General features: G+C 49.2%; 1 protein-coding gene across 3 annotated transcripts in view; it reads right to left on the reverse strand.

Annotated features, from left to right (window-relative positions):
- Positions 1–1,070, reverse strand: part of SAMD4A (sterile alpha motif domain containing 4A) — a 202,126-nt gene extending 201,056 nt beyond the window's left edge. For all 3 annotated transcript variants that reach the window (XM_054970334.1, XM_054970335.1, XM_054970333.1), the window contains exon 1: positions 964–1,070. The gene's annotated coding sequence lies outside the window, so the exon portion shown is untranslated. The remainder of the gene's footprint in view (positions 1–963) is intronic.
- Between the last annotated feature and the right edge of the window lie 13,751 nt (positions 1,071–14,821).

Consider the following 14,821-nt stretch of genomic DNA (forward strand, 5'->3'; position numbering starts at 1 on the left):
CAGATTCTTTTAGGGCAGGAATTGTGGGGGGGGGGGGTGTTGCAGCTGATCAGGCGTGGGCAGGGGGGAACCTTAACACTGCAGCTACTTAATGCAAACCAGCACGGAGACTGGTCTTCCCCTCTCCCAGCAAAGATCAGAGCCCCCGCTGCAGTTCCAGAACCCCGGCCTCTCCCAGTCACCTCCCCCCGCCCCCCAAGATTTAGGCCCCAAGCAAGAAGCAGCAGCCAAGAGAGACCAAAATAAACTCCACCAGGCGACCCCCTCCTCCAAGTTCAGCCGCAAAGGACGAGGCCGGGCGGCTCGGATCACCCCTAGCTGGCTGGCTGGCTGGCTCCCTCCCTGCCGATCAGCTGCTCCAGCCCACAGGCTGCCTCTGTGGATCCACACCAGGGACTGGCACGCCCGCGTGTGCGAATCGTGCCAAATCCGACAGCGGGCAGGTTTACACACACTGTATGTGCGCCTGTGCAGATAGATAGATAGATAGATAGATAGATAGATAGATAGATAGATAGATAGATAGATAGATAGATAGATAGATAGATAGATAGATAGATAGATAGATAGATCAAAGAATCACAGAGCTGCAAGGGACCTTAAGGGTCATCTAGTCCAACCCCTTGCAAAATGCAGGAGAATCCCAAATTACCCCCCCCCCCCACACACACACACACCCATGCCCAGAAGATGGCACAACTCCCCAGCCAAACCGGCCGGGAGAAATGTGCACAGACAGACTTCGGGCTTGCAACCCCTCGGGGCGTTTTTCCGGGCGCCCGCCCCACCGGAGAGCCCAGGGCTTCCCTCCGACTGCGCCCGGGCTGCCTTTGCGCGCCAGCCCGTCTGCGCCCGGGAGCTTCCGCCCAACTTCGCCCCGGCGCGACCCCCCCCCCCGCCGCCCACGCGGGCCCCGGGCTCTCCAGGAGGCCCCGCCGGCCGCGTTCCCCTCGAGGTGCCCACCTGGCCGCTGCCCTCCGCGGGCCCGGGCGGGCGGCGGCGGGCGGGCCGGGCCATGGCGAGCCGGCGCGCCGTCGGGCTCCGCAGCCAGCCAGCCAGCCAGCCGCTCGGCTCCAGGGGCTCCGGCGCGAGTGAGCGGGCGGGCGGGCGGCCGGGGAGGCGGCGGCGGCGGCGGCGGCACAGCCCCTGACGTCAGGGCCGGCCGCGCAGCGCCCCCTCCCCGCAGCCCAGCCCGGCCGCCCCGGGAGCAGCGGGCGGAGCCCGGCCCGGCCCAGCGCCGCGCTCGCCGCCCGGGAGCCGCACGCGTCCGGCCGGCCCCGCTTCGCATCGCGCCCCGGAGGCAGCCGAGCGCCCTTCGGCGCCTGCATTGCGGTGGCCGGCCGGGAGGCGCCGCGGCGGGAGGCGGCGGGGAGGCAGCGCCTTCGCGGCGCTCATTCCACCCCCCCCCCCCACCTTTCCCTTTCTCCCCGATGGACTTACGTTGCTCTCCGTTTTATTTTCACAACAACCCTGTGGGGTAGCAGCAGAGAAGAGCAAGAGTCCAGGAGCACCTCTAAGACTAACACAATTTGTGGGAGGCTTCCATGAATCACAGCTCACTTCTTCAGTAGAAAAGAGCAAGAGTCCAGGAGCACCGATAAGACTAACATCATTTGTGGTAGGGTATGAGCGTCAGAGCCAAGCTACAAGTGACGCCTGACACAGGTTGGACACTTGTCAGCTTCCCTCAAGTTTTGATGGGAAATGTAGGCATCGTGGTCTTGCAGCTGTAATGGAGAGCCAAGCTGCAAGACCAGGACGCCTACATTTCCCATCAAAACTTGAGGGAAGCTGACAAGTGTCCAACCTGTGTCAGGCGTCACTTGTAGCTTGGCTCTCAGTGAATCACAGCTCACTTCTTCAGATACCAGTAGAAAAGAGCAAGACTCTAGGAGCACCTCTAAGACTTAACAAATTTGTGGTAGGGGATAAGCTTTTGTGAGTCACAGCTCACTTCTTAAGATACTAATAGAAAAGAGCAAGAGTCCAGTAGCACCTATAAGACTAACAAAATTTGTGATAGGGTATGAGCTTCTGTGAGTCACAGCTTGCTTCTTCAGATGCCAGTAGAAAAGAGCAAGAGTCTAGGACTGGGGTCTGATCAGGTCTGAGCTTTCGTGAGTCACAGCTCAGGTATCTGAAGAAGTGAGCTGTGACTCACAAAACCACATACCCCACCACATTTTTTTTCAGTCTTATAGGTGCTCCTGGACTCTTGCTCTTTTCTGCTGCTACAGACAGACTAACAGGGCTACCCATCTTGATCTTTCACCTGTGGGGTAGGTTAGGTGGAGACGGTGTGACTGGCCCAAGGTCACCCAGTGGTGGAGTGGGGATTCGAACCGGCGTCTCCCAGATCCTAGTCTGGTGTCTGATGACTGAAGAAGGGAGCTCTGACTCGTGAAAGCTTACAGTCCAAAAAGCTTGTTGGTCTCTAAGGTACCACTGGGCTCAAATCCGGAGCATCCTAGCCCAGCACTCTAACCACTACACCACACTGGCACTTTGGGGAGTGAAGGCTGGGGAAGGTGGGTGAGAGGGGACCACAGTGCGATATAATGTCATAGAGTCCACCTTCCAAAGCAGCTGTTTACTCCAGAAGAACTGATGAGTTGCACTCCAGGGTGGGTCTCCGGGCCTTACCTGGAGGTTGGCAACCCCATGCTAAAGATTTAACAACTGATGAGCCTGGGCAGGGAGAATTTTTGGAACCCCCTCTTCTAGTAGAGGGACATGAGGTCCCCCAAGAGCCATGGATTCAGGAACCACGGAGGGCCATCTCAACTCCCCTCTGTCTGGAGATCAGGGGGCGGGGCCACCAGCCATGTGACCATTTTCAAGAGGCTGTGGAACTCCGTTCCACTGCATTCCTGCTGAAATAAAGCCCTGCTACTGGCTATGGTGACTGAAAGGAGCTTCCAGAAACCCAGAGCTAGGAGGCAACATCAGGGGAAGGGAGGCCTTGGGCTCTGGGCCCTGTTTGTGAGCTCTTCTCGGCAACTGATGGGTCCTAGTATGAAATCACATGCTGGCCTGAGCCTCTGCATTTATTAACCTCATTTGTAACCTTTCTCCCAACGATGATCCAAAGTGGCTTACTCTGTTCTCTTTGCCCTTTATTTTAATCACACAACAACCCTGTGGGGCAGGTTAAGCTGCGAGTGTCTGGCTGGCCCAGGGTCTCCCAGCAAGTTTCCATGGTGGAGTGAGATTCGAACCTGGGTCTCCCAGATCCTAGTCTGTTATACACTGCACTGCACTTTAATGGTGACCAAATCATCATTTTTGAATATGCATTCGTAGCTTATGCTTCATCTGAAGCCGTGAGCGCATTCTCACTAAGCATTCGTTTGTATGTGGTGCGGGGGGAGCACATCAAGCGCCCAAAAAGTGTAGGAAGCATTTTTACTTAGTATTATCAAGTGAAATGTAATAATTAAATCTAATTGGGAAAAATACAGAGACCATTCACAAGTTACGCTAAATTAGTTAACACTTCTGGTGGGCAGGGAATCACAGAATCACAGGGCTGGAAGGGACCTCCAGGGTCATCTAGTCTGACCCCCTGCACAGTGCAGGAAATGCACAATTACTTCCCCTCCCACACCCCCAGTGACCCTTGCTCCATGCCCAGAAGATGGCAAAACACCATCAGGAGGATCCCAAGCCAAACTGGCCTAGGGAAAATTGCTACCTGACCTCAAGGTGGTGATCGGCCTTACCCTGGGCATATAAGAAGGGGCCACGAGAGCACTGATGCAACCCTTCCTGCCCTCCCTCTCATGGCCTCCCTCTCTCATGGGAGTCTCAGGTTTTGTTAAGATAACCCCAGTCTGGGATGGGGGGAGACCAGTTCTTCCTTTCTGTCTTTAGAAGATTTGTAGCTTGCTTTTCTGCTATAAATAATACTCATGTTAAGCAAATCATCGCCAAAAATGTTACCAAAATAACACTGCCTACCAAAAGAACAGCCTAAAACAGTAGCTGCAAGCAACCTGAAACACAAAACGGCAGTGGTAAAAATTAGAACTAATAGAGAGACTGCAGGCCAACAAAATAGCTGTCAACAATAACATTATTATTAACCTGGCTCCTGCCTGCTGTGTTCGCTTTCTGTTTGTAGCGAACTTCCAAACAAGGCAGAGCATTCCAAAAATGCGATTTTCTACCTGAAGTGATAGAATCCACCTTGTCAATGTAGTTAAGAGTATAGAAACACAGAGCTTGAAGGGACCCCAAGGGTCATCTAGTCCAACCCCCACACAATACAGGATATTCGCCCCTACATTCCCTCCACTTGGAGTGTCATATTATAACTGGAGAAGCTCAGGTTCAACACCCTGTGGGACCGCCTCTCCCATTATGTCCCCCGCAGGGTGTTGTGCTCTACAGACAAGCAGCTCCTGGTGGTCTCTGGCCCGAAGGACATCTGTCTGGCCTCAACCAGGGCCAGGGCCTTTTCTGCCCTGGCCCCAGCCTGGTAGAAGGCTCTCCAGCTGGAGATCCGGGCCCTGTGGGCCCTGTTACAGTTCCGCAGGGCCTGTAAAACGGAGATGTTCCGCTGGGCCTTTGGCTGAGGACCAGCGAGTGTCCTTTCACCTTTCCACCGAAGACCACCACCTTTTCTGTGACTGCCCTCAGCCATGTGTATGCCAGGGTTGCCAGCCCCCAGGTAGTAGCTGGAGATCTCCTGGAATTACAACTGGTCTCCAGGCCACAGAGATCAATTCACCTGGAGAAAATGGGGGTAGACTCTATGGAATTATGCCATGCCAAGGTCTTTTCCTTCCCCAAACCCCACTTTCTCCAGGTTTCACCGCACGTTATGGCTCATATGCGGCTGCCGATTGTCAATTTAAGTGGCCTATGCACATCTGAACTATTTTAATGATTGTTTTAAAGTACCTCCGATTTTATAGTTTTTTAATTATTATGCATGCTGTGAGCCGCCCTGAGTCTATTCGTGGGGAGGGCGGGGTATAAATAAAATAAACAAACAAATAAAATAAATGTCTCCACTGCTATTGAGCACACTGGGCAATCTTGGCCTAGTCACTCTCTCTGCCTGACCTACCTCACAGGGTTGTTGGGAGAATAAAATGGACACAGGCCAAACCAATGTATGCTAGCCTGAACTCTTTGGAGGAAAGGCAAGGCAAAAACTGCCTCCTCACTTTTCTAGGTATGCGGGGTGAGGCTTTGGAGAATGAAGCGGTAGACTGCCTCCCCGCCCCTCCCTGAACCACCTGGGGTGGAAAAGACACCTTTAGACACAGAGCCTCTTTGTAACATCTGTTGTGCTGAGCCTCTACAGCAAACACCCTAATCGGGTGCCAGATTGCCAGAGATATGCCCCCCCCCCCATGCCACCTTCAGTCAACTCTCCATTCAACTAGCCACCGCTTCTCTGCTCTTCCTCTTCGCTTCATCCAGTCACTTGACGGAGAACCAGGTGGTGCATTCCAGTTCGGAATGCTTCTCCCCATACAAAACTCTCTGCAAATAGAAACCCAGCTCTGGGGAGAGAAAGCTTCGACCCCCTGTCTGCTTGCTGGCTCTGTTGGTTTTCTATGGCTTGGAGTTCCAGTTCCAAAAGGGATCCTCCACCGGCCGCGGGTGAACTGTGCAAATTCATTTCTACCCGCTCATTCTCCTGTGGGTTCAGTCAGGTATGTATTGGATCCTTGCTAATGCTATCTTTGTAAAATCCTATGACATTATATTGTCGAAGGCTTACACAGCCGGAGAACGATGGTTGTTGTGGATTTTCTGGGCTGTATAGCCGTGGTCTTGGCATTGTAGTTCCTGACGTTTCGCCAGCAGCTGTGGCTGGCATCTTCAGAGGTGTAGCACCAAAAGACAGAGATCTCTCAGTGTCACAGTGTGGAGAAGATGTTGGCAGGTCATTTATTAGGAACTACAATGTCAGGAACTACAATGCCAAGACCATGGCTATACAGCCCGGAAAATCCACAACAACCATCCTATGACATTGTTTATGGAAATGTGCTTGATGCTGATTGTACTAATCTCACACTATGTAATCTGCCTTGAGTCTCAGTGAGAAAGGCAGACTATAAATGACATACGTAAATAGATAAATGAATGAATGAATGTAAGGCCTGACTACATGCTGTCTTTACAGGTCTACTCTGAGTCCTAGCAAGGCAACTGCACCTCCCCAAGGCTATTCCACCCTGACCTGGATAGCCCAAGCAAGCCCAGTCTCACCAGATCTCGGAAGCTAAGCAGGGTCAGCCTCGGTTAGTAATTGGAAGAGAGACCTCCAGTGAAGACTAGGTGGCAGAGGCAGGCAATGGTAAACCCTCTCCGTTAACAGTCACCTGCTGCAATGCAACAAACTATATTTACTATGCAATTGAGCCACAGTAGCAGAATCCGAGGCTAGAATCCAAGCCACATCCATTCAGCAGAAAATCACACACATTTCACACTCACAACAAGCATACACTCTGTTGCGCGTCCTGAGTGAAGGTGTTAATTTCTGCCATTTGTCTTAGCTGCTGGAGCCCGGCCTGCTGTCCATAGCTATGTCCTTGCGGTTAGAGTCCATCACGCTAATCGCTACATCAACAGCGGAACTATTTATGCAATAATCAACAAAGGTGGATGCAGTCTAAAGTTGCAGCCATAGATTTAAATTAAGGCTGGGACTGAAGAGCGCACGGCCGCACGCAGGCACGTACCTACTTTCTCCGCAGTGCCTAAGAAGAATGGATTTCCCTTTCAGTTCCTAACTAAACCTGATATTTTGCACTTGAGGATAAAATTCTTGTGACTCCCAGCAAGCAACAGCAACCGGACTAGTACAGGGTCAGCCACATTTAGTACTCGGATGGGAGACCATCAAAGAAAACTGGCTTTGCTACATGCCGGAAGGAAATGGCAAGCCACCTCTGCTCATCTCTTCCCTGGAATACCCAGAGGATGGAGTTGCCACGAGTCAGTTGTGATTCTCAGGGCTTTTTTTTCTGGGAAAAGAGGTGGTGGAACTCAGTGGGTTGCCAGCACAGGGGGCAACTCTTGGTGGGAAGCGATGCCCCTGGTACCACATGCGCACGCGCAAAATGCGCACACGCTTCCGGGACTGCGCAATGACGTCACTTTGGGTCAGCTGGAACAAGGGGGGGAGTTTTTAAAAGTTTAAATTGCCCTCGGCGAAAATGGTCACATGGCCAGTGGCCCCACCCCCTGATCTCCAGACAGAGGGGAGTTTAGATTGTGTTCCGTGCCACTGGAGTGGTGCGGAGGGCAATCTAAACTCCCCTTTGTCTGGAGGTCAGGGGGCAGGGTCACTGGCCATGTGACCATTTTCAAGAGGTGCCGGAACTCCATTCCACCACGTTCCAGCTGAAAAAAAACCCTGGCGATCCTACACCTTCTTCTTCTTCAAGGAAGGAACAGAAGTAACTGAAGCTGACATTGGACATTTGAAAGCCACGCCAGTACAATTGCATCTATAAAAGTGCATTGCTTGTAATACTGATGGGATTTTCAATTTGCCCTACGGCATTTTACTGCAGGACTACGCCGTATTTCAGATCTGCAAACTGATGGAAAAAGACATCAGGTCGCATCCTACAACTTCTTTTTGTTTTGGAGAAGAATTTTTCTTTATTTAGGCTATAAACAATAACATAAAAGCTATAGAAAATAAACATAGAAGATAAAAAACACAACATTCTAAAAAAAGACACACTAACAATACATAAACAAGGAAAAGAAAAAAAGTAAAAAACGAAAACAAGTTGTGATTTTCTCTGCAACAAATATACATCATTTTCAGAGTCTCACTTACTCTAAGTTAAAGAGCCCTCTTTTTTTCTATTGTTCATGATTCTTAATCCATAAATCCAGATGTCATCAAGTCCTTATTATCTATTTCATGTAAAAAGTCTATAAACGGTTTCCATTCAGTCAAAAATGTAACTAATGACTTTTCTCTTATCAGCGAAGTAAGTTTTGCCATTGATGCAAACTCCAAAACTTTTATCCACCATTTTCCCTACAACTTCTAACGTCCAAATTTTCCTCCAGCACAAGGACTCATCTGTACATACAAGAGGTTTTTCCACTCAGGATCACCCACCCAACTTCATGGGTGAGTGGGAACTGAACGTCAGTCTCCTAGCCTGACCTGGATGGCCTAGGAATCTCATCAGATCTCAAAAACTAAGCCAAGTCAGCCATAGTTAATACTTAGGTGAGAGACTGCCAAGGAAGTCCAGAGTTGCTATATAGAGTCAGAAAACGGCAGGCCGCCTCTGTTCGTCTCTTGCCTTGAAACCCCAGCAGGGGTCACCATAAATTGGCTGTGACTTGATGGCACTTTACACACACGCTTCTAGCCTCGGCACTCTAACCCTGACGCTCACACTGGCTCTTAGTGCAAACCAAGCTTTTTGCTTCACTTGGAGAAAAAACAAAGGGCGCTGGGGAAAGCCTGCTGTTGCTAAAAACGCTAGAATTTCTCTGTCTAGTTAGAGGGTACTGCCATCTAGTGTACAGTGATTGGAATCACGGGACATGATGTACCCATTGGTGTACCAGGAAAGTTGTGTGCAAATTCGGCAGGTACAATGTAAGACAGCAGTCTAGGGCCAGCCAGGCATTCGAAGCTTTCCCAGCTCAAGTTGGAATCACGGGACATGATGTACCCATTGGTGTACCAGGAAAGTTGTGTGCAAATTCGGCAGGTACAATGTAAGACAGCAGTCTAGGGCCAGCCAGGCATTCGAAGCTTTCCCAGCTCAAGTTGGTTCTGCAAAACTAAGGCTACATTTACAGTGAAATCCTAAACAGAGTTACTCCAGTTTAAGCCACCCTAGCCCTTTGGTACCTTACAATCTGCTTCCTGTGTGTATATTGAATTTGCATGTCCCATCCCAGGACATTGTCAGATTCAGCAAGCCAAACTCTTACAACACTAAATTACCATAAGACAGGATGTTACACTGGCTTTCTGCCTGTGCCAAAGTTGCTGATGCTGGATTTACTATTTAGGCAAAATGTTGGAAGTTCAATATCCGGAACTGGTGTTCCGTTTAGGACGCTTATTACTCCCATCCTGCAGCAGCTGAACTGGCTCCCTTTGGAGTTCCAGATAAAATTGAAGGTGTTGGTTTGGACCTTTAAAGCCCTTAGCGGACAGGGACCGGCATACCTATGGGGCCGCCTCTCACCATATGCACCCCAGAGAGTGCTGAGAGCCAACATCTACTGGTGGTACAGGGAGGCTAGATTGGCCTCAACCAGAGGCAGGGCCTTTTCGGTCCTGGCTCCAGCCTGGAGGAACTATCAGAGGACACGCGGGCCCGCCAAGATCTCCTATCGTTCCTGCGGGCCTACAAGATTGAGATGTTCCACCTGGCATATGGTTAAGGCAGGTCCAATAGTCATCGGAAAGCCTCCCAACTGGCTTCCTGTCGGGGGGCCGTATGATCATCTGGCCCCCCATATGAGTGACAGCTGACTGAAACACCTCTTCCCCCTCCTTTTCGCCCACCCTTTTGTGCATTATCGGCAGCGATGGGGTGTAAGGTTGCTGTCTGGGGGTGGTTTTAATTCTGTCGTTTTACTGACGTTTTTAATGTAAATTATGTTTTACTGAGCCCGCTTGCGGGGAGGGCGGGATAGAAGTTTAATAAATTAATCCATAGACCAGGAAGAAGAACGGAGCCACACCAAGGACAGAAAGGGGAGACTCAATGTATGAAATTCAGCTAGCCAGCTAACTCATCGAGGTGGATCTCAGCAGATCTGTACTGTGCTACTAAAGGAGTATCTTCTTTCAGCATAAGGGGCTTTCTGCTGATGCATAAGGCCTTTGACACAGGTCTAAAGAATGATTTACCTGTCCTTTGGGAAGGTTCGGACTTCTAGCATTCATCCCTCATACAGAGATTCATCAATGGTTCATCTAGCTGTCTGTTGTACATGGGTGAAATCAACAGCAGCCCATACACGGGCTTTCTCTGTGGTGGCCCCTACCCTGTGGAACGGCCTGCCTGAGGTCAAAAGAGCCTCCACCCTCCTGGCTTTCCGCAAACAATGCAAAACCAAATTATTCAAAAAGGCCTTTTTTCTCAACTAAGAGGGCGGTATTGTAGGAAAGGGATCGCAGATGTTTCGCTAATGAGTTAGAGAAACCATAGATTTCACCATTATGTTGCCTTACATATTATCTGTTGCTTAAAATATCCTGCTTTATGTTGTTCAATGTCAGTCCTAGAATTATGTTCTGTTTCAGCAATTCTTCAACCCCAAACTGGATCCTTGCTAATACTATATCTTTGTAAACTCATATTCTTTTACCCCATGACATCGTTTATGGAAATGTTCTTGAAACTGTATTCATTTACCCTATGACCCTTGAGTCTCAGTGAGAAATGTGGAATATAAATAGCATTAAATAAACAAATAAATATTTCCTGGCTGTTTAAACTGGAATGTGAACACATGTCCCTTTGACAAGGAACAGACATTGTTCTACTACTGATCTTTGGCCCAGCCAGGCTCATATCTTATTTATTTACGTCATTTATAGTCCGCCTTTCTCACTGAGACTCAAGGCGGATTACAGAGTGTGATATTAGTACAATCAGTAGCAAGGACAAGGGCAGGCATTTCCATACAGTGTCAAGATCATTTCCATAAACAATGTCAGAGGGTAAATGAATACAAGTTTACAAAGACATAGCATTAGCAAGGATCCAATACGGGGGGCTGAAACAGAACATAATCAATTCTAGAACTGTCATTAGACAAAAATGAAGCACAAGTAGTATATAGGAGCATATATTCAAAGCAACAGATAATATGTAAGGCAACATAATGGTGAAATCTATGGTTCCTAACTCATTAGCGAAACATCTGCGATCCCTTTCCTACAATACCGCCCTATCTGAGTAAAAAGCCTTTTTGAATAATTCGGTTTTGCATTGTTTGCGGAAAGCCAGGAGCGTAGGGGCTCTCCTGACCTCCTCAGGCATGCCTCGTTCCATAGGGTAGGGGCCACCACAGAGAAAGCCCGTGTACGGGCTGCTGTTGATTTCGCTCATGTGCAGCCTGGCACCTGCAAGAGACCCTGTTCAGATGAGCGAAGCTGCCGTGGAGGGACATAGGGAGGGAGGCAGTCCCATACGTATGCCGGACTAAGGACTGAGCATGGTAACTGATAGGTAACCAGTGGAGTGCGTGTGGGATGGGAGTGATGTTCATGCTCCTGCTTGCTCCTGCTAACAGTTAAGCTGCAGCATTTTGCACCAATTGGAGCCTCCTAGTTAACTTAGATAGGAGACCAATGTGTAGTGCATTACAATAGTCAAGTTTTGAAGTTTCCATAGCATGGATCCAGGTGGCCAGGTCGGCCGAGTCGGGGTAAGAAGCCATTCTCCAGGCTAGAGTTTGCTTCTTGCTGTGCGCTGGATGGGATGGATGTTTGTTGAAGCCCTATCAAAACACACTCAGGGAGTAGAAAAGGAGATATTGAGTATTGTCGAAGGCTTTCACGGCCGGAGAACGATGGTTGTTGTGGGTTTTCCGGGCTGTATTGCCGTGGTCTTGGCATTGTAGTTCCTGACGTTTTGCCAGCAGCTGTGGCTGGCATCTTCAGAGGTGTAGCACCAAAAGAGGTGCTACACCTCTTTTAGCACCAAAAGAGGTGCTACACCTCTGAAGATGCCAGCCACAGCTGCTGGCGAAACGTCAGGAACTACAATGCCAAGACCACGGCAATACAGCCCGGAAAACCCACAACAACCATCGAGATATTGAGTGTCGTAGCAGGGTGCCAGATCTGGGAGCCCAGGTTGAAATCCCCACTTGTGGGATACTCTTAGGCCATCCACTGCCTCTCAGTCTGAACTCCCTCACTGATGGTGCAAGGACAAAACAGAGAAAATAAAACCACACGTGCTCTCCCACCCTCCTGTGTAGGCTACGAATGAATGAAAATAAAACAGTGGTCTCCTCGAATGACAGACTAGCTTCATGCTCCGAACGCCTTGCCTATGCATTTAGGCAGAAGGCTCCATCTTGCACTTGAGACAACGTATGGCACGCAGACACGCTTTCGCTTTCAATATGATGCGTGCCTAATTAAGCAAACATGAAACGGGCCCTGCCAACGAAGCGAGAGCCATCTGCCGGAGTTGCTGCTCAGCCTTGACTGCTGTCTTTCGAGGAGCCCGGGCTTTCCTTCCTCGAGATGTTCGCAGCACAGGTGGAGCCCCAGAGCTGCTAGCGAAGCAGCAGATGGAGACGACTCCTCAGTTGGCAGCATTGCTCACGTGCAAACATGTTGCCATGGGAGAGGGTGAACTTTATTTGCTAGAACTGTCAGAAGCTCCAACAAGCAGGATTGGTATATTATAACAACATAATAATAACATTCGATTTATATACCGCCCTTCAGGACGACTTAATGCCCACTCAGAGTGGTTTACAAAGTATGTCATTATTATCCCCACAACAAAACACTCTGTGAGGTGGGTGGGGCTGAGAGAGCTCTGAGAGAGCTGCGACTGATCCAAGGTCACCCAGCTGGCTTCAAGCGGAGGAGCGGGGAATCAAACCCGGCTCTCCAGATTACAGTCCCGCACTCTTAACCACTACATCAAACTGGCTCTCTATAAGCAAGACTGTAAGTAAGACTTTCACAAAGGCTGAAACTCGTCATGACTTTTAAAATCAAGTTGGGGTCGGTGTCCTGTTGCAGATGGGAGCAATTTCAGGTCATGACAATGTTGCATGCTGCGGGTGTGTGTGTGTGTGAAGCCCCTTCTCATGCCATGCTATGGTCCCAATATGAATCAGACCTCCGCAACATTCAGGAAATTAGCTTCCATCTTGACTATGAAAATGAGAGCAGGATCAAGGGAAGCCTGGTGCAATTTAAAAGTCACACAACTAGTTTGGGCCTGAGATGTGGTTTTTGTGGTATGACTCCTGTCTCAGAACAACTTCACTGGTTTTCTGGGTTTAATTTAAGGTTGCTCCCCTTATACACCCAGTGAAAAGCGGGCACAAATTGTGTTTGGCATGCATTCACTGCCCCCAAAGCACATTCCAGCCATCACCCAGCAATTCCTCTTTGTACTGGCGAAGCGTTTTGTAGCACCCAAACTTTGAACCCAAGGTATCAGAAAAACCCACAGAGACCCACATAGTAAAGGAAAATATCTGCCATTATTAACCACTAACACTGTTGTTATTTCAGGGGATTTTTCTATCTGCCTGAAATACATTACCCATGGCTGGGGTTAAAAAGCATCCCAAAGGGGTTTTTATAACCCAGGTGATTTTCTGTTCACAGAAAGAAAACTGCAAAGTGGTAAGTGGCTGTCCTTTGGGGGCATTATTCACTTTGTCCAAGAAGGGACAAAGGGGTAGAGCCATATTTCTGTGGGGCCTTTCCAAAAAAGTGCAACTGGGGCAGTCCAGGTATCCGAATACATGTCCCCCATGCTGTACGTCTCCTAGCTGTCCTTTTGTTCGTCAGTCTGTATGGTTGCATTCTCTTCCAGGACTTTTTCAATGGAGGCTCTGGACCGAACTGTGTGTTCCCTACTATTTTTCAAAGGACAGTGTGCAAACCAGCTTCGTTCCAAAGAGCTTTTTGCCATCGATTCATTATTGATTTGACATTGAAGTTTTTGCAAAATAGTTTAAAAACAGCAATACTCGGCTCGGTGGCACGGGAGACGTATGGAGACGCACGTGGCCCTTCTGAACACTATTGCCCAATGTTTCAGGAAAGTGGGCAAGGCCATTGCCCAGCGGGGCTTGTGGTTGGTTCCTTGAAACAGCTGCCATCAAAGGAACGGGCAAGCTGCAAAGCTTCCCTGAGATGCTACTGTCACACCAAGGATGGAAGTAAACGTGGCTCTTTCGGTTGAGGATAATTGCGAACGTGGCTCTCTATGAGCCATGGAACGAACACCAATGTTTTAATGTGCTGCTTATTTGAATAAGAGGTGTTTGTTATCTGAGTAGCCCTCCTCATGAGAAGCTGAAACACTGCATCTGAAGAGAGAGGGTCTAGTCCATGAAAGCTTGTGCTGGATTTAAAAAAAAAAAAAAAATTAAGATGCCACAAGGCTTTTTGTGGCAACAAACAAACACAGTGACAATTTTAGAATTATCATCTAGAGCGGGGTCCCCAACATGGTGCCCACGGGCACCAGGGTGCCTGCTGATACCCTTCCTGGCGCTCGCCAAATGTTTTTTAAAAATGGGTGTGGCCAGACAGGGCTTTTGCCAAACATGTCTTCTGATTGGCGGTGCTGTTTTTTAAAAACACTGTGTTGGCAGAAGCTGCTTCCACAGCACAAGGATCTTCAGCGTGTGACTGAAGGTAAACTTTAGCAGCCATTTTGTGGCAGCCATTTTGTTGCTGCGCCTGTCGCACTGTGCCAGAGCTTCAAACCTGCCTGCAGTCTCAAAAAGGTGGGGTGCCTAGAGGATGAGCGTTTCTAGTGAAGGGGTACTATTGAATGGTCCAGCATGGGCTCTAGTGCACGGAAACAGGATCTCAAAGCTGCTCTTAGGCAGGCCTCTCTCTTTCAGCTTTTCCTATCGTTGTGTGTCGAAAAGGAAGTTTTTGAGTTTCTTTAGGGGAGGGCAAAATATGAATGTCAGTCACTTGGCAACAGATGGCTATCGCACCAGCATGCTAAATTTATACAAAATTTAAGTCCAGGGGCATCTCAAAGACCAACAACATTTTCCAGAGTATATGCTTTCGTGAGTCAACGTTCACTGAATCAGATACAATGGTATCAGTCACGAAAAGGTGTAC

This window comes from Eublepharis macularius, chromosome 2, assembly GCF_028583425.1.
Source record: "Eublepharis macularius isolate TG4126 chromosome 2, MPM_Emac_v1.0, whole genome shotgun sequence".
Taxonomy (NCBI): Eukaryota; Metazoa; Chordata; class Lepidosauria; order Squamata; family Eublepharidae; genus Eublepharis; species Eublepharis macularius.